This window comes from Capricornis sumatraensis, chromosome 11 (assembly GCF_032405125.1).
Source record: "Capricornis sumatraensis isolate serow.1 chromosome 11, serow.2, whole genome shotgun sequence".
NCBI classification, from domain to species: Eukaryota; Metazoa; Chordata; class Mammalia; order Artiodactyla; family Bovidae; genus Capricornis; species Capricornis sumatraensis.
In genome coordinates, this window is record NC_091079.1 from 57,555,944 (window position 1) to 57,577,368 (window position 21,425).

The following is a 21,425-nucleotide window of genomic DNA, read 5'->3' on the forward strand; positions in this document are numbered from 1 at the left end:
GCAGTCAATAAACTCCACAAAACACGAGCTCTGTGCTGTGTTTCCAATGTCAGCTGCCCCTGTAGCCAACTTTCGCTTGCTATGAAAGGATTCCATTGACTTTCACCAACCAAAAACACAGGAGACTGACTATCCAGGAACCCCACTTTATTTTCAGTTATGGCTTCTTCTGTTTCCATATTTAAAAACAAAAAGTCTTTCTTACCTCTGGTTTTCCAGTTTAACCAGGTCTTCAAGTTTACTAACAATAATGTGTTTATATGGTGTTTCACCCTAAAGGAAGCCCCAATTCCTTATATGAGTATATACATAGTCTCTCCTCCTTACCTCCCCATCCTCCAACTCTATACACACAGATCTCGTCACTTGTGAAATATGACCTCTCAAGGGTGGAGTGTGCTTGATGCTGAAACAGCATATAACATTGAGTAATAAGACTGACTTCAGCTGCTGTTAAGACCAGCAACCAAAAAATAAAAAAGTAAAAGAAAAATGTATTAGAAATAGAACAAAGCAAAAAGCTAAAAAGAAATAAGAAATACATATATTTCTAGTTTAGGATTCAAAGATACAATTATTAGATAAGGATTAAAGATAAGAATAAAAAAGGAAATCACCTCATAAATTGGCATAAATAGCATGAAAACAATGTACGTGTGTGCTCAGTGGTGTCTGACTCTTGGCAACGCCATGGACTGCAGCCCACCAGGCTTTTCTGTCCATGGAATTTTCCAAGCAAGAATACTGGAATGGATTCCTATTTCCTGTTTCATGGGATCTTTCTGACCCAGGGATGAAACCCACGTCTCCTGAGTCTCCTGAATTGGCAGGCAGATTCTTTACCACTGAGCCACCTGGGAAGCCCAGCAATGCTTTTATACAGTTGTGGCAAACAATATAAAATTTGAAGAAAATATATTTTAATTATTCCTGGAACCTTGGATTAAGTAAATAGATAGTGTGTCCTATGGGTGCCAACATAGTTGAATTAGATAGATTCTGTTTGGAATTCTAAAAATATGAAAGAGAATAACAAGAGAGATAAGGAAAATTCCACAAAGAAAATTTTAATGGTGAGAGGGGATTAAATTGGATCCCTGATTATAACATTGATCTTGAATTTGTATAGTGTAAGCATTAAAGTAAAAACAGACTCTTCTGGCATTTTAGAAATATTCTCAAACAGGGTCATGTGTGTGCACGTGCATGCACTGTGGATTATCAAGCCAACACTCTCCTTAAGAAATGATAAAGCCACAAGGAGAGATCATTCCTGTATACTTCCGTGTTTGACAACAGCAACAACAATAAAACGCATCTGCTGAAAAGGAACAAAAGTCATAAAAGAAATTTAGAGTTGTATTCCTTAATGTAATTCCAGTTACATCCATGCGCTGTGCTAAGTCACTTCAGTTGTGTCTGATGCTTTGTGACCCTATGGGACTGTAGCCTGCCAGGCTCCTCTGTCCATGGGATTCTCCTGGCAAGAATAGAGGAATGAGTTGTCATTTCCTTCTCCAGAGTAACATCCACATACTTGCCAAAAACAACAGTGACTACGTAGTGTATAGTAAAATGGATAAAACATTTTCATCCAAGCATTTAAGCTTCATCAGCTTATGGCATAAATTATTTTTCTTCTATTATCTCTCACTCTTCTTGATGCCCTTAGTGCCATTACAAAGGAAAAAAAAAAATCTTACCCTGCATGCTCAGAAAACAAAGGGTAATTCTACTCACTAGTCTATTAAGTTTACATGCATTGTTTTTAATCAGTTGCTCTGTCTCATAATCCTCTTTTGCATCTGGTATCTGTTTTGTTATGCCCCTTGCTCAACTTTTCTTTAGCATATAGTATTTTAATGTTAACACTTCAGAAAATCACAGACCCACAGCATCTTAGTACTTAACATTTTTGTTTTTAAATCGAAGTAAAGTTGATTTACAATGTTGTATTAGTTTCAGGTATACCACATAATGCTTAGACTTTCATGGATTATACTTCATTTAAAGTTATTATAAAATATTGTTACATTTCTTATTCTTTACATTGCATCCTTGTATCTTATTTATTTTAAACCTAATAGTTTGTACCTCTTAATCCCCTTCCCTTATCTTCCCCTTCCACCTACCCCTCTCCTCACCAGTAACCACTAATTCTGTATCTGTGAGCCTGTGCCTATCTTATTATATTCATTTGCTTTTTTTGTTTTTTAGGTTGCACATATAAGGAAAAACATACAGAATTTGGGTTTCTCTGTCTTATTTCACTAAGCTAAAACCCTCTAGGTTCATCCATGTTGTTGCAGATAACAGAAGTTCATTCTTTTTTTAGACTGAGTAATATTCTTAGGTTGTTAATCTGTATTTTTGATATTTATTGTAAACAGTGGTGCTGTGAACCATAAGGTGCGTGTATCTCTTCAAATTAGTATTTTCATTTTCTTCAGATATATACTCAGGAGTAGAATTGCTGTATCATATAGTAGTTCTCAGGCTTTCCTGGTGGCTCAGTAGTAAAAGAATCCGCCTACCAATACAGGAGACATAGGAGATGTGGGTTCAATCCCTGGGTCAGGAAGATTGCCTGGAAAAGGAAATGGCAACCCACTCTAGTATTCTTATACCTGGAGAGTCCCATGGACAGAGAAGCCTGGCAGGCTATAGTCCATGGGGTTGCAAAGAGTTGGACATGACTTAAGAATAACAACAACAACATGGTAGTTCTGTTTTTAATTTTTGGAGAAATTTGCATACTGTTTTTCCATAGTGGCTATACCAATTAACATTCCCACCAATAGTAAACTAGGGTTCCCTTTTCTCAATATACTGGGCAACAATTATTGTTTGTTGTCTTTTTACAAAATTTAATTGGACAAAGTTGCTTTACAATATTGTGTTGGTTTCTGTCATACAGCAACATGAATCAGCCATAGATAAACATATGTCCCTCCCTCTTGAATCTCCCTCCCACCTCCCACCAATTCCACCCATCTAGGTTGAGACAGAGCACTGGATTGAGCTACCTGCATCATACAGCAAATTCCCACTGGCTATATATTTTCTATATGGTAATGTTAATGTCTCTTTGCTACTCTCTCAATTCATCCCACCCTCTCCTTCCCCTACTGTATTCACAAATCTGTTCTCTATGTCTGTATCTCTGTTGCTGCCCTGAAAGTAGGTTCATCAGTACCATAAACCATAACTGAAATAGACACAGGTACCCCAATGTTTATTGCAGCACTATTTACAATAGCTAGGCTATGGAAGCAACCTAGATGTCCATTGACAAATGAATGGATAAAGAAGTTGTGGTACATATATACAATGGAATATTAATCAGCCGTAAAAAGAACACATTTGAGTCAGTCCTAATGAAGTGAATGAACCTCGAGCCTATTATACAGAGTGAAGTAAGTCAGAAAGAGAAAAACAAATATTGTATATTAACGCATATGTATGGAATCTAGAAACGTGGTACTGTTTGTTGTCTTTTTGATGATGGCTGTTCTGATGGCTGTGAGATGGTACCTTATCATGGTTTCAAGTTGCTGATTTTTACTTATTTGGATATACTCAAGAACTTAGAGGGTGTTAATTTCAGCTCTCCTGTATTACAGGTGAGTCAAGTCCAGAAAAGGCAAAGAACTTTTCCAAGTTCACTCAGTAAATTAGGGCAAGAAAATAGAAACTAAACCCAGATTTTCTGTCTCCTTGCTGTGAACTCTTTGGCAGATACACTTACTAGGACCATCAATATTTTCTTTCTTTAGCTAGTCATTGAGAACCAAACAATATGAGGACCAGATATATCCATGGGGAGACAGGTTGTGATTTGTGTAGTGGGTAGTGTAATGTACACATTTTTGTGTATTTGCAAGAAGATTTATATTCTCTGAGCTGGATATAATGAATAATTTTGTATATTTGATGGATGTAATGAGTCTTTTTACTTTAGACCCTTCCCTTTTTTTTTCTAACGTTTTCTGTCACAGAACCGTGTTACTTTTTGATTTGAAAACTTATTATCTTTAAAATGATTTTTCTTTTTTCTCTTGTATGGTAGAAATAGCTAATAGGAACTATAAAGCTTGTTTACTGATGAAAGAAATGAATTATTTTTAAACATCCTATTTAGTGTAGATCTTTTCAAAATCTTTGTGTTCTTGGCTTTGGATATTGCAGGGATTTTACAGTAGGCCAAGAAAAATAGGGGAAGTAATCTGTTTCCCTAGCACAGGAGGAGACTCACATGGTGTAGGGGTGACTCCCAAAGAAGTGGCAGCAAGTCCAAATCATAATATGTATAGGACTGTGGCAAACTCCTGTTTGCACAAGGCTGAGATTGATAGCCAGTGGTTCCTAGTTTTTTTTAGGTTAGCAGGAGTTATGAGCTGCAGTGATACAAATAATCACACAGTTTACACTCCTGTTGTTGACTGCAGTCAGCAACAAATCTCTCTGGATGAAAACAAGACCCAAACCAGAGACAGGTGATAGTATATGTATTAGGAAAGGAAGAGGATAGTCAAAGTGAAATGCTGAAATAACAGACAATATGGACATGATTATGGTCTTCCCTGGTGGCCCAGTGCTAAAAGAGTTTTCTGCTAATACAAGAGACATGGTTTCAGTCCCTGGGTTGGGAAAATCCTCTGGAGAAGGAAGTCCAGTGTTCTTGCCTGGGAAATTCCATGGACAGAGGAGCCTGGCAGGCTACGGTCCATGGGGTCACAAATGAATTGGACAGGACTTAGCAAGAAAACAACAACAGCAGTGGGCGTGATTAGCACTGCTCTTCCTACCCCTTTCTTCCTTATAACCCAGTGCCTTTATCAGTGCAAATCATAGCTGTAGGGCAGGACTCTTATTCTAGCAGGCAGAACTTTCCAAAGGTTTGGACAAACATTGAGAGATTTGGGGCTAGAAGAGGATTTGGAGGACAGCAACCCTGGAAGGAGAATCCAGGTCAGGAAGCCACATTGGCCTTGCCAGGTGGTTGAATTCAGTGCCAGACCTCACCTGTCAGAGAGCATGCAAGTCCTTTGTACTGGCAGGCTGGGTTATTTCGGTTTGTGTCCTGAGCAGAGATTTACCTTCCAGTTGAAGTACTTCAGTTCTCATATTGTAACCAAAAAAAAAAAAAAGAGAGAGAGAGAAGGTGGAAGCCTACAGATATGATGGAATTGTTCCCTATACACAAAAGTACGTTAGTTACTAAGATTTTTTTCATTACTGCATAAAGTAGAACATTTGAAATGAAAAATCTTTTTGAGAGCTTTCCTTTATTCAATTCAATTTTGTATATCTCTGTAGTTAGTGTATACTATAGATACATGTGTTGATATATAAACTTAACCAAAGACAACTTATCTCCAGGCAGTAGTTTCTATTTGAAGAACTAAAAGAAATGGTTACTGAAGTTATTTTTTTAACCCAGAAAAAAAAATCTTTCAATCTAAGGAGTGTTACAAGCAAAATCATGTTGAACGTGGTATCACAAGCAAGGTTCAACAGCTAATATTTATGCTATCCTAACATTAATTATGTGCATTTGTACAAATTAACCTATTAAATCTTTGCACATAATCCTGGGAGTAATAATTAGTATATTAGTTGTACACGTGAGGAACCTGAAATTCAAAGAGGTTGATCAAGATGATACAGCCACTTTATCTTGCATTTTGAAGTTCAACCAAGTTATCTTGCTTTAACATAAAATAATTGATCTTTCTAGATATACTGCTCTTCCTAGCTAGTACTTTCTCTATTCTAGATAAAAGCATCCTTCAAAAAGAAAGTTGTGAAAACATTTTTGAGTAAATATATTTCTATCTTTGTTTACTTCCTAAAACTCAAACAGGTCATTCGAGGAAGACAAATTTAACCTGAATTGCTCAAGTTTTACCCAGTTGTGGGTACAGATGAGCCTTTATACACAAAATTTCCTTGTTCATCACACAGTTTACACAGCTTCTCAGTCATCAACCTCCATCAAAACATTTCTGAGATGTCCCAGAAATATACTCAGGAACAAAGCCCTGCACACTTGGGGCTGCTAAAATACTCTTCTCTGAGCAAAAAACCATCCCGGACTCTGCCCAGAAATGAGGACAGTTATTGTTCTCCTGCCCTCACTCTCAGGGTAGGGTCAGCCTCGGTCACCTTGCTATACATTGATGCAGTAGCACGTTTTGTGCTTTTGTAAATTTGAGCTAGAATCTTGACTCCAACCTAAAGCAGAATATGTACTGATTTGCATTATCACACTTGAAGAATATCACACACACTTGAAATCAGAATATTCAGGTAAACATTTTCCCTGTGAGATCTTAAGCACGATATTTTATCACTTTGAGCCTCAATTTATTCATCTTTAGAACTGGAGAAATAAAAATGCCAATCATTGGAGATAATTTGGGGACAAAGAGAGATCACAAATGTGAGAACTTGGTTTATTATACATTTTAACGTAGGTTTATTGCATAGATGTGACTCTTTGGGATCCAAGTAGCAAACCACTTTTTATCCTAACAGAAACAAAGCAGAGTATGCATTGCATATGTAAATGCAGCTCATATGTATCTGAAGCTTGCTTGGACTTTATTTCTTAGTGTGTCTTGCTTTTCTTTTTGGCTGTTCCTCTGGTTCACATACATTCTTCCCACAAGGAGGATAAGGTAGAAGCTGGTAGGCTTAAAGTTTGAGTTCTAAAAGAAGAAAGATCCTTTCTCACCTTATGTCTAAGTGGTATATTTCAAAAAAAGGTTCTGATCAGCTATGGTTGATTTTTATGTCCAGTTCTTCGACTAATTCTGTACCCTGCCTGGGTCACATGGCTAAGGTCAAGGGAAGTTCAATTCAGTTCAGTCACTCAGTCATGTCCAACTCTTCGCGACCCAATGTACTGCAGCACACCAGGCTTCCCTGTCCATCACCAACTCCCAGAGCTTGTTCAAACTCATGTCCATCGAGTTGGTGATGCCATCCAACCATCTCATCCTCTGTCGTCCCCTTCTCCTCCTGCCTTCAGTCTTTTCCAGCATCAGGGTCTTTTCCAGTGAGTCAGTTCTTCACATCAGGTGGCCAAAGTATTGGAGTTTCTGCTTCAGTATCAGTCCTTCTAATGAATATTCAGGACTAATTTCCTTTAGGATTGACTGGTTTGATCTCCTTGCAGTCCAAGGGACTCTTGAGTCTTCTCCAGCACCACAGTTCAAAAGCATCAATTCTTCGGCACTCAGCTTTCTTTATAGTCCAACTCTCACATCCATACATGACTACTGGAAAAACCATAGCTTTGACTAGATGGACCTTGTTTGGCAAGATCAAGGGAAGGTGTCCCAGAATCACACAGGGTAAGGGAAGGGTGGTTCTGGGAAAAGAGGTGCTGGGCATAAGAGAGACCGTTGCCCACCATAACTCTGCTACTGTTGGGTCATAAGAATCTGCATCTACATAGCTTTTCCTTATTTAGCTTCCATTATTCTTCATCCCCACTGATGACATTCAATACCAATCTACCAAACACTTATTGAAATCCTACTCACCGCCAATGGGGCCAAGTACAGAGAAAACAAAGACAAGAATACAGGGCTCTCAACAGCTCACTACCAAGGTGGGGAGCCTGTGCTAATAGACTGTTCCACTGTTCTACTGGAGGAGCATGGAGGGCAGCTAAATTCCACCCAGCGCAGTGTGGGACTGGGTGGAGGAAAGTGTGGCAGATTGGGTCCTGCTTCCCAAAGGACCTAATTGTAAAATCAGTCTTAAGAGATGAATAAGAATTAGCTGGACAAAAATGGTGAGAAAGAACATTTCTGTACAGTTTAACTGGCTGGTATTCTTTGGTACATATTTTAGCCTCTCTCATTTTGATGATAATTTTCTTGATAGTGATCAGGCTATAAATTTTCTGTATTGTTGACAGTACTTTCATAATGCTAACTGCTTTATTGACTATTGCTGTCTGATATAGTTAATGCTGATAATTATTTTCATTACTGACTATCTGGAACATTTTTACTTATGAAAATGAGTTAATCATTAATAGCAACGGCATGGTGTATGAAACTGTCTGTTTTCCTGGAAAGCTTTTCAGATTTTGCCAGTCAGGTTTCATTTTTTTTACTCTAGGTTTCTTACTGCCACTCTAACAGCACCATTTTTAGCTAATTTTAGAAGCTACAGCCATTCATATACGACAGCTCCAAAGTGATGCCTCTGAACCACCCCCTCAGCTGAAGAAATAAAAGCTGACTTTTGCCACCTGCTTTGGTCAAACTTTTGTTCAATAAATATATTAACTTAGGAAAATAACATCATATAGTGATTCCCTGCCAGTAAAAATACCATCATGTCCAGAAAATACACTCATGGGTGGCTTGATTTGCCTAGAATACCTAATGAAATTTTCTTTTCCCTCCCCACCAGTGACATACTCACATTCACAGATTGGTTGCTGGAAATATATGGTTTCCAAACCCACCAATCTTGGATTTAACTCACATGCAAGACTTAGAAGCGAGAAAAGCAATAGTGATCTTGAGCACCCAGAGACCATTCTTTGTCTGTGTGCATGTTTATCTATTTATATTTGGTATAAGTGGCTTTATATATATGCATGCATAGACTGACCAGATATGTATTCTTAATATATTGGATATTAGGACTATTTTTACATTTAAATATATCAATTGACTCAACCCCCTCATGTGGTTGGGATAATATATTTTCTTTGTGAGTACAGTCTCATTTTTTTTTGAGGACGTTGGGTATGAGAAGGGAATGAGCACTAGAGACATGCCATCTCTGGAAACTGTCTGGCAGTATTTGCATTTTCCAGGGCTGCTTTATTAATTCCACATCTAATCCCGTAAAGTTTGTTTTTTCACTTATTTCTCATTTTGATTGTGTCGAAGAAATATGGACACATTGATATCATTGACTCCAAGAGATCATTGGTAGAAAAATCTTTCTTTGAAATCCTCATTCCATTCAATTCCATTCAAGATATTTTTTTAAATGTTAAAGAGAATTTTTAAAAAGAATGTATTTATCTTCTCTGGGACAAATAGGTGGTTGAGTGGTCTTTCCCTGGCTCCAGTGTGGAACAGAGTGATATTGACATGTATGGTATGAGTACAGCGGAACTCCAAAAGTTAAAATCCTTGATAAGAAAAGGTGGAGAGTACATGTTCATGACCCTGGAGCTCAAAATGGGACAAGCAAAAGGATAAGTTCTGAGGCAAGTGGACAGCCTCAGGTTCAGGTTTTTACGTTGCTTGGATTGTATCCCTGAGTCAAGAGAAAGGTGGTAAGAATACCCTGGCAATACAGAAGTTCTTCATGCATTATGTGGGATCAAGTCTCTTCACAGTGATGGATGCCTCTAATATACTTGGCATCATTGTCAGGACAGGAGACCTGTTACCACAATTAGTTTTCCATCCAGGCCTTTCCCAGTGGGATACAAAGTAAGCTGTGGAGTCATAGGATGTTTTACAGAGATTTACTCAATTTGATGTCCAGGAAAGAGTAGTGGCATTCACGGAAAGAGTAACTTCTCTATGGGCTGAAGGTAAAAGGCAATGTTAAAATATCCAGTGAATTCCCTTGAATGGAGGTTGAAAGTGTTAGTTGATCAGTTGTGTCCAGCTCTTTGCGACCCCATGGACTGTACCTTTGTCCATGGAATTTTCCAGACAAGAATACTGAAACGGGTTGCCATTCCCTTCTCCAGGGTATCTTCCAGACCTAGGGATCAAAGCTTTCTTCCATGCAGGCAGATTCTCAGATACCTTTTGAGCCACCAGAAAATTCTGGTAAGTGGAGATTAAGGGAGTTAGAAAACAATGGAAAAATGACCTCCCTCACAATGAAAAAGGCCTGGGAGGCATTTTTCCTGCTTTTTACTGGTCAGGTCATACATGTAATGTAAAGAGGGTCAGATACTACCTTCTACCTAGACATCTTCCTATGGGCCTCATGCCAGTCAGTATGCTTACTAAATAGTATTTGCCCATACACTTACCCATTAATTCTTAGTAGCCTATGTTCTGTCTGAGCTTTGATAAACTGTCAATATTTTAGGGCTTATGGGGAAATTTCATGGGAGCCACTGGGGAAGCCCCAGAAATGCTAAGTGTGATTAAGTGGGGATATTTTTGGTCAATCAGTGTAGTAAGAAAGCTAGAAAGGTGAAAGAGTTGTGTTATTGATAGGAAGCATGTCCTTTCTGCTCACTGGTGGCAGTCTCTCTTTAGACGTCTGTATATGGATTTGGGGCAGCAGAGTGTGAGTATGGACTTGCAAAATATGAACTTCCTCCAGATCCAGGAGCCTGTTGAGTCCCTTGGTTGGGGAACTGACGATTATAGGAACGGTTGGTGTCCTAGGAAGATTCCCTGTGATTTACAGTAGCCTTCTGAGAAAGGAGTGGCTCATGAACCTCCACTTAAGTCTGTGTTTGGCTGGAAGTTTGGAAAAGAGATGTGCCTGTTTTGGGAGCATACTGGCACCAGGCTCTTGGAACCAATTTAATTGCAGTCTTCTTCACACAAACATATAATAGTCTTTGGCACATCAATATTTGTTCAATTCTATTAAAATTAAAACCCATTTTGCTCTATATTTTAGAACAGTACTGATTCTAGAGGGACAGATGCTTTTAATAACTCTTTTCATCCATGTCTCATATTTACTTGTCTTTGAAGCTCTTTATGTGCTGTGTGCTCACTCAGTCATGTCCAGCTCTTTGCAATTCCATGGACTGTAGCCCACCAGGCTCCTCTGACCATGGGGTTTCCCAGGCAAGAATACTGGAGTGTGTAGCCATTTCCTCCTTCAGAGGATCTTTCTGACCCACAAATCTTACCTGTGTCTCCTTCATTGCAGGTGGTAAAACCGCTGAGCCACTGGGTAAGCTCTTTATAAATTGACCTAATTCCCTCCTGCTTGTTATCTTATGGCTAGGGTGAGATGTCATCAAGTATCTCCAGGCTTATTCCTTTCAGCATACTGACCACTTGAGAAGGAAAGCCTTTTGTGCTGTCTCTAAAAGGACTTTTTGAGGGGATCACTGTTTTAGATAGACACTGTTTGACTTCAGAGGGCATTCCTGAATTGGGAATAGCCTGATTGGCCAAACTGAGTAACCTGTCCATTGACACAGCTGCTGAAAATGAAGGGTTTGTTACTGTGATTGAAAATTCTACTTAAATCTCGTGGAGATCAGAAGTTCTCCAAAAGAAAGAGGTTATTGTTTCTCATAGTAGAGGAATGTTAGGGCATCCTGGGTAAATAAAACAAAAGTTACCCTAGTCTTCCCAGGTGGCGCTAGTGATACAGACCCTGCCTGCCAGTGCAGGAGACGTAAGAGACATGGGTTTGAGCCCTGCGCCAGGAAGATCCCCTGGAGGAGGGCATGGCAACCCACTCCAGTATTCTTGTCCGGAGAGTCCCATGGACAGAAGAGCCTGATGGGCGACAGTTCATGGGGTCGCAAAGAGTCAAACTGAGTGACTTAGTATGCACGCATGGATGCAGACCATAGCCTGCTACATATGTGTTATCTCTTAATACTGGAAAATTTATATTTAGAATGCATAAAAGGGAATTCAGAAGTTCTCTTTGTGCGGAATTCTAGTATAAGCTAATTTACCACTGTTTATTTCATTCCAGCTATTTCAGGAAATCAACAGTCAACACTTTTCAAGACAAAAAATTGGTCTAGAGAAAAGGCAAAGCTAAAAATTAAAGGGACATGGAAAAGATTAATAAACTGGTAGAATACAGGCTTTGCAATCGTACCAGATTAGGACCATCTGGTACCTCAAATGGTAAACAAGAGCCAGAAATCAGGAGGTGAAACCTAGTGAGTGGTAGGATAGTGATGGCAGAAGAGCCAACAACTTTGATTCCAGAATTGCCCTTGTTCCAGTCCTGTCTTTCAAATTGAAATAATGGAAATAGAGTTCTAAGTAATCTTCTTGCCTTCAGTTTGTCCCATATCCAGTCAATTTGTCATTGTTACGAATGTTATCAATCAAATACAAATTTGTGATCACTACAATGTCTTGAAGGGCATAGCAACCCACTCCAGTGTTCTTGCCTGGAGAATTCCCATTGACAGAGGAGCCTGGTGGGCTACAGTCAGTCCATGGGGTTGCAAAGGGTCAGACATGGCTGAGCGACTAAGCACACACACACAGTGTCTTAAAAGGCTATAAGGATGGAAATATTAGCCACACTGAGAAATATCAAGCTGGCTTGTCCTGGAAAGTGACTCTGAATGATGTGAACATCAGGTAGAACATGATATTAAGATGATTGGAGTGAGACAACAAGTATTTCTAAGGCAAGTAAGTGACATTAGGCTGGACCATAAGAAACAAAGAACACCCTACTAATGAAATTGATGAATAAGACATCAATATTGAAACATATTGAAAAAGTATGACAGCAGCTATCAAGTGTCATAATCAATGTCAAGGTGAATATGATAGTTAATGTCTGAAGCAGGGTTTGTAACCCTTAGAGGCTTATGGAAAGACCTGAGGGGACCCAGAAAAATGGTATGCTGAACTGAATGCAGATGTGACCCATAACTTACACCAGTATCTATTTTATATGTTTTCTTTTAAATTTTAAGAGTTCTTTTATTAATTTATTTACAAATAACAAAAACCCATGACACAAAACTTATATGTTAACATAATTTTTATAAAAAATATAGATATTTTCCTTTAAAAACATGTGAGAAGCATGGCATTGTTTTACATTTTTATCAATTTCTTCCACATCTAGCTTACTAGAAGAGAGCTAGATTTTCATATCTGCTTTGCAGTCATTCTACTAGAGTAACCTACAACATGCAGTCTCTGGAAAACTCCTCTGTACACTCAGCAAAGAATGAGGATGAAAAAGGCAAACAACGTCTTTGTGTGACAAAACTGACTTTGACCCTGAAGATCCTAGAAAGGGTCTTGAGGACTTCTCCGGGCCATACTGAGAACCGCTGCTCTAGTCTAATCACATTTTACATATAAGGAAGTTGAATCTCCAGAGAGATCAACTGAGATCCAAAATGGTAAGGCCTGTTAACAATGGGATACAGATCCTGGATGGTTTATCTCACTCCGCTAGGTTTAGGTTCCCAATCAGAAATACACCCTAATGACCTGTCCTGCCTCCTGTAGTTGCAGGAACTGTCAACATATATTAACAACAACAACAACAAATTGTTTTAAATAAAATAGAAGAGGAAAACCAGCAAATGTGATAAATTCTGCAGTGGAATACTGTGTTAGCACTTGAATTAGTATCTCTACCAGAACTGAAACACTAAGACAAATTCTATTGCACTCTCCTCCACACTCACTGACAGCACAATCAATACCATGGAGAAATACAGAAAGCAGAATTACCATTTATAACATCACCAATTATCACATTTTATGAATCTGAGACACAATTCATGACACAGTCTGAAAAATTTTTACAGGTACTGAATGAAAAGGTGTTGGGTATATTGAGACTTCAAACAAACTGGCCATCATGTGGGACTTTTCAGATAAAATGGAGTTGTTTTGAAATATAGATATTTTTCATTCTTTAACAGGGCCTTATTTGCCTTTTATGTATTGGTTTGGCTCAAACGTTCTTTTGGCTTTTAAGTAAAAATAAAAGACACATTTTTCACTTTCACCAAGAACTGAACAATGTATTCACCATTTTGTTCCACTACCTTCTGCCATTTTTCAGGCAACTTCATAATTCCATCTTCCCAAAACTTTTTATCTTTTTGAGAAAAGAACTGTTCCAGGTGCCTTTTGCAGTCTTCCAGAGAACTGAATTTTTTTCCATTGAGAGAATTTTGTAAAGATCAAAATAAATGGAAATTTGAAGGTTCAATGTCTGGGGAATATGGTGGAGGAATCAGAACTTCCAGCCAAGCTGTAATGATTTTTGCCTGGTCATCAAAGAAACATGTGGTCTTGTGTTATCCTGATGAAAGATTATGGATTTTCTGTCGACTGATTCTGGACTCTTTTCATTGAGTGCTGCTTTCAGTTGGTCTAACTGGGAGCAGTACTTCTTGGAACTGATTGTTTGGTTTTCTGGAAGGAGCTCATTATAGAGGACTCCCATTCAATTCCACCATATACACAACATCACCTTCTTCGGATGAAGACCAGCCTTTGGTGTGGCTGACGGTGGTTCATTTCGCTTGTCCCATGAGCTCTTCCATTCCACGTTATTGAACAGTATCCATTTCTCATTGCCTTTCACAATTTATTTAAAAAATGGAACACTTTCATTACATTTCAGTAGAGAATCATATGTGCAAATAAGATCAAGAAGGTTCTTTTGGCTTTAACTTAAGTCGAACCCAAATATCAAAGTGATTAACATAACCATGCTGATGCAAATGATTTTCAACACTTGATTTGGATATTTTGAGTATGTCGGCTGTCTCTCATGTGGTATAATGTTGATTGCTCTCAGTTAATGTCTCAATTTGATTGCTGTCCACTTCAACTGGTCTACCTGACTGTGGAGCATAATACACAGAGATATCTCCAGCATGAGACTTTTGACACGTGCAAACCACTTTGGACACGTTCAGTCAGTCACAGCACTTTCTCCATACTCTGCACAAAACTTCTGTGTGTGTGTGTCAGTTGTGTTTTTACCTTTCTTGACATAATCAAGCATAATATGCCAAAATTGTTGCTTTTTTTCTTCCATCTTCAATATTAAAATAAAGAAAGTGGAAGTGAAGTAGCTCAGTTGTGTCCCACTCTTTGTGACCCAGTGGACTGTAGCCCACCACGCTCCTCCATCCATGGGATTCTCCAGGCAAGAATACTGGAGTGGGTTGCCATTTCCTTCTTCAGGGGATCTTCCCAGCCCAGGGATTGAACCCAGGTCTCCTGCATTGCAGGCAGACACGTTACCCTCTGAGTCAATGGCTACCCCCAAATTTTGATAAGTTTCATTTAAAAAATGCATGTTGCTGTGACAGGTGTCACACTACAATCTTACAGAATCGCTTCCAATGAAGGTAGAGACTAAGCACTACTACAGTCATCATACAAAAAAATAAAGTGAATTTTTTGGCCAATTCATTAAAAAAAAAAAAAAAAACTCAGTGAGTCTCCTTGTTCACCTCTAGGTGACTTCCTTAATATCTTACCAGATGATCCAAATCTTCTTTAAAAGGATCATAGCCTTGTTCCTTTAAACAACGTAGTGCCCAGAAAAGCTGGTCCAGGGGAGGAAATTCTTTCCAAGGAACCTACTCCCAACTTTCATTCTTTTCAGGCTCTGCATTCTTTGGTTCTAAATCATGAGTCAGGTCCACCTCTCCTTTCATTAAAATAGTGATAAATGGTAATTTTCTTTCTCAACAAAAGAATTCACAACCGAGACAAAGTGAACGTTTTTCAGGTTAAGAGCTCCTTCTCCCCAGGTTTCCCCTTAAGCACATTCTTCCCAGCTTTCACCGAACTCCAAGTGGCCCCCAGGAAGTTGGAAACTGCTGGCTCCAGAAGACCCTTTCCTCCGCCCCAGGAGGACACAGCGAGGATGCCTGCAGCTGGTCACCACTGCTCCTACTCCGACTCCCAGGCACTGCCTCCATGGCTCCACATGCCCGTCATCAAGCCTTCACCAGTATTTTTAGTGTTCCATATAACCCCCCAAATATTCACACTGAAAAAAATTTGTATTCAGTTTGCTAACATATAGAACTTATTTTATTTGTAGAATATTTAGAAAAATGTCATTCAAATTATAGGCATAATATTTGTTTAATATTTATGTGTGGTTTTTAACCTAAAATAAAATTTTGAAATTTTATATTCCAGTTTGAGTGACAATAATAGCTTAGTACCATGAATATTTTTCCACTCTGTTTTTCATTTTTATTCTCTACTTTTGGCTTATTTGGACAAAATAAACAGTTTCTAAATGCATGATTAATCATTCCATTTGGAAGATTTATTTAAAATTTTTTTCTCTCATACATTTTAAAACAAAAAATTCTAGGAGACCTATTTTTCTTATGATAATAAGACATCACAGAGAAACCTAAGCTGTTTTTAACCTTAAATTCGTTCCCACTGCTAGTCATATTTTAATGGCTGAGGTAATAGATTCATCTTTGTGCTTTCACACTCCAGTGGCTAGCACAATGGTTGGCATGTCCTTGTTGTTCAGTAAATATTTGTTGAACTGAGTTGAAATGAATCAAGTTGTAAATATTTTCTGGTCACATGAGTGAAACTAAGAAATACACAACTTTTCTTGGTTGAGTTTAGGAGCTATTCTGATACTAATAATTAAACATTAGCTTTTGCACTGCATTTTGAAATTTGAGTTGAGGTCAGTAACCACATATAACCTGTTTCTTTTTGGAATAGATGATGAAAAAATTTCAACTCTTGCCAACTTGTTTTGGAAAGGAAATATGTAGATATAATAAAAGTAGAGAAAGAAGTATTTTACCCATTTTGAAACTATTGATTCCTGATTAAAATACTGCATGTTAAAACTTGTCAGTCTTCACTCACCACAGTATGATGACATGAAGCCCTACCTTGAAGACATAAGAATTCTTAAAATCAAACTGCTGTACTACTGTACTGTGGATCAAAGGTCATTCTATAAGCTTTTACCCTAAAGGGATAAAACACTCCTCAAGTGCTTTCAGTCTCATTTGCTGGCATTCTGTATTCAACAAGCAGCCTTAAGTGTACCTAGGCATTGTTTCCTAGGCATTTAATTTATTCTGGGAAAGGCTGTCTTTCATTATAGAAATAAATATTTTGATCATTAGTATGGCATTGTAAATGAGGATATTAAAATTATTACTAGGAAAAACAGAATTTAAAGAAGCTAATATCCTCTCTTGATACTTCTGAGTTATAATGCTTTTCTTATAGGATGACTTCTACCAAAATTTGAAAGTTAATAAAGCACAGTTAATAAAGCTAATAAAGGTTGCAAAGAGTCGGACATGACTTAGCAACTGAACAACAACAAAGGACAGTTATTAGTGATGAGTTCTTTTCTTTATATGTGTCTGTAATCAGATTAGTGAATTGGAAGTGAGAATTTCTCCTGTGTACTTTTGAAAAGGTAATGCCAAAATATTAAACTATATTGTTCTCAGTGACATTTTTCGAAAAAAACTTAATCGTCACCTTTCAAAAGAGCACTCAAGGCTTTAACTGGTTATACTCAGAACATAAACAGTTGTACGTCTGAGCCGAGTGCATATCTAATTCAGTCTTTTAATTTAATATACTTCATATGTGAAAAAATTCATTTGTTTACATGGGGAAAGAGTAGAGCAACCTAATACAAAATTATAGAATGTAAACCTTGTGATAGACTTGACTTTATTCTCTAACATCTTGGCAGGAGGTCAGCTTTGCTTATTATGATTGGCGCAGGTCATAAACTGGCAAGTTAGCCTAGTGAGACTGGAGTAAATCTAGCTGTTTACATCATTAAATTTTGAATGATGGCATATTTCTACACTTTTCTGTCAACTTTGCCTTTGATAAACAATTCTTAAGATCAATAATTTGTTAACTGTGACAATCAGGAATGAATCCAGAGACACTAATTCCATATGATTTATTTTATGCCAAATTCTCAAGCTCTCCTAGGGGGACTGTGAATTATTAGTGTGTATTAAAAGCAAAAACTGAATACAGTAGATTTCCAGTGAGCACTGAGTTCACTCCAAAAGCTTATATAAACGTTCTCATTAAGTTGCAACTCTACAGCCGTACTAGAGAACTGTTTTATTTAATTCCAGGGCCACCTTACCAATGGCTGGCATATCTATCCCCAGGCTAAGGGCCTTAAGGTTAAGTTTACACCTTGAAAAACATAATTAAAATGATAAAATGAACAACCCTTCCGATCAGTTCTCCAAAAATCATTAATTAAAACAATCAGTCCCGTAGCAACCTTGGATTGGATTCATATTCCAAGGTGAGGTTTACCAAGGCTAGAACTGAAAAATGCCTTAAAATTCACACATCTGACTGGTAAAAAAATTGTTGGCTTTAGAATTAGATAAATGGAGGTTTGAAGGCTAGCCCTGCTACCTCTTGGCTGTGTGATCTGGAACAAATTATTTATCCTCTCTAAGCCTCAATTTATACTTTCCAGTGTTGTTCTGAGTATATGTAAAATCGAGTATGAAATTGCCTAATAAAATGCATGGCATAGTGTACATACTTTATCCTGTGTACTGTCAGTCTTTTCTCATGATAAAATGATTTACTTGAGGACACAGATTTTCATCTTTTTGGTTAAATGCTGTACCAGAATACCATGAACATTCTGCCACATAAGAATGCTCAGTAAGTATTCACTGAAATTAGAATAAGTCTCTGTATCCTCATTGCTAAAATGGGAGAGGAAATAATTTGCTGTATAATATTTAAAGCTGTATAATATTTTTTTCCTATTATGGGGCATTTAATTTATGCCCAAAGTTTTAGGATATGTGTTTGTACATCAGCATATTTTGTGGCGTAAATTTTAAAATTCTGTTTCAGATGATTACCTAACTATGAATTAGTTTATGTAGGATTATCACACCAAAATAAATTGATATTTTAAGGCTTTTAGTAATGTAACAAAATGTAATTCCAAAAATATTATATTAATTTATTCTCTCAAGATAGTGCATGAGAATATTTGTTTAACCACATCAGTCTCATCAGAAATGAGTTTTCTCATTTAAAAAAATTTTACTATTGTGGGACAATTTAATTTCATTATCTCTAGCTATCTTTGATTTTATAACTATCATGTTATGAAGAAGTTTGTCTTAAAACTCCTAACTATCCAATCATTGGGCTTTCCTGATTGCTCAGTGGTAAAGAATCAGCCTGTGGTGCAGGAGATCGGAAGACAAGGGTTTGATCCCTGGGTTGGGAAGATCTCCTAAAGGAGGAAATGGCAACCCACTCCAGTACTCTTGGCCTGGGAAATCTCATGGACAGAGGAGTCTGGCAGGCTATAGTATATGGAGTCACAAAGAGTCAGACATGTCAGAGGGACTAAGCACAAATTCAGTCATTGCTCAGTAAGGAGTAACTGAATCAGTGAGTGAATTAAGTACTATATCCCAGCATGGAGTCTTATGTCAGCAATTTAAAATATTGGATTTTTCAGACATAATCTTCTCCAAGTACATTGAATTATTACTTTCAAATGAATTGTAAGCATTACGTGTTGTAAACATTATACTTACAAGACTTTAGAAAGGAAACGCCTAGGAGGATGGAAATACCGGCTTTGATTTGGATCTTGAAATAAGATCACAGTGGTAAAAAAAATGTTCACTGGTAGAGAAAAGGACTTCCTTGGAAGATAATGGAGAAGAAAATGGTAACCCACTCCAGTATTCTTGCCTGGAGAATCTCGTGGATGGAGAAGCCTGGTAGGCTACAGTCCACAAGGTTGCAAAGAGTGGGACACGACTGAGAGACCTCACTTTCTTTCTTTCTTTCTTTCTTGAAAGATGAACCAAGGGTGTCAGATTAGGAGCAGGTTACAAGAGATTGAAAAGATTCAGTTATTAAACTAAATGTATAGTTTTCTTCAAACTATGAATAACTATCAAAGCTGTTTCACCACCAAGTGGATTTTGTCATTTGTAGTTTCAAAAGTTAACTCTGGCAACAGTGTATAGAAAGACACTGGGCTAAAGAGAGAGCCTGAATGTATAGATGAAGAGTTGGATTCAAATTTCTAACTGAAGTTAAGACAGTCTTTTCTATCTTAAAAACAACAACAATAGACCACCCTTTATTAACAACATTTTTAAAAAAGACTACCTGACATGACTATCTTCTCTTAATCTGCAGTGTATTTATAAGCAATATGCAAATATTTATCTTTTATGTCACTTTGCTATGATGTTAAAAGGTACCCTGAACTTGTACCTGAATCAGAGTGTAGAAAATGCATGATTTAGGCTTTCTATGACAATCTTTATAGTTTCTGACAAACTGTGGCTTGTCCTGAGAACTCTTGTTTTTTTCTTTGATAGCAACAGCAAACCTTCAAAATTGCACAAATACAGTTTATAATGTTTATGTAAGAAGTCATATGGGATACTTTCTTAGATTTTAACACTTATGTCATTAAAATAACTTTTAAGAAATTTCCTAAATGTTCCTATTAGAAATTCTTATCATTTTGATCTTGCTCTTTCTCTATATCTTGCCAAGTAGATTTTATGCATTCAGTTGTGCAGCTAAAAGCGTATAATTAAAGAGGAGTAATTTCAACAAGTTGTCATTTTTAGGGAAAATAATTTTTAAGCAAGTTTACTGTACATGACTGTATAAACATAAAAGTAGGATACATGCTGCTGTACAAAAACATATTTTGTTAACTTGTAGGGTGGCTGCACAGGCTGACCTGCCTAAATCACTGCAAAATAAAGTCTACTTGTTTTGAACTGATCTACATTGGTTTGTGGCAGTAAATTCATCCACAGTATTAAAAAAACAGAATAGGCTTTACAGTTTATCACCCAACTTGATTTCAAGTTTTGTCTGCTTCTTGATTTTAATCTCTTGGGAGGGTGCCTTACTTTTTGCTGTTATCCATGTTCCTCCTTCTCAAAGAGATGTGAATAAGGATACTTCTGTACTGCCTTTCCAATAAGGATCCCCATGAGTCTTGTTTGGATGACTCATAGGCACCTTTTATAGTACAGGAAATGCAAGTGAGTGGAGAGGTTAAGGAAACTATTCAAGGACATTGAGGAAGCTGAAGTCAAAGCTAGAAATAGTGAACAGGCCTTCTCACTCCAAGTCCTTGGCACAACTACCAGATTTCAGTCTCTTTCTGATATTGAGAGAACAGCTATCCTGGGATCATTCATTTAAATTAATCTTCCGTCTTAAGAAAGCAAGCATATGACAATGGACTGTAAAAGGAAAATAAAGCCCAGAGCAGAAGATATAACTAAATTTGAATTAGTTATTACCCTTTTTAAATTTTTCCTCCTGAACCCAATCATTGGTTACAAGAGCCAAAGGTAAAAATTTAGATCAAGAGACAACTTGTAATGGTGCAGGTGGGATGGCATAAGTGGCACTGCATTGACATTACTTTATCCAACTCAGTTCATCATGTATCCTTCAAAGACTTATCCTGTTCCAGGAACTGCGTGAAAGCTACAAACACGGGTTAGACATTGTCCCTACCTTTGAGGAGCTGATATTTTACCAGGAGAGACACACATAAAAACATACATATATACATATGGCAGTAAAGTCTATGAGGTGTTAATATTGAGGATTATATAGAGCATTATAGACATTAAGAGAAGGGGTTCGGAATTTAACATAAAATAAGTTGTGGGTCAAGGGATT

The 21,425-nt window shown here is 37.5% G+C and overlaps 1 pseudogene; it reads right to left on the bottom strand.

Moving 5' to 3' along the window:
• Positions 1-15,154: 15,154 nt before the first annotated feature.
• LOC138088321 (nucleotide triphosphate diphosphatase NUDT15-like) lies at positions 15,155-20,655 on the bottom strand (annotated as a pseudogene).
• Between the last annotated feature and the right edge of the window lie 770 nt (positions 20,656-21,425).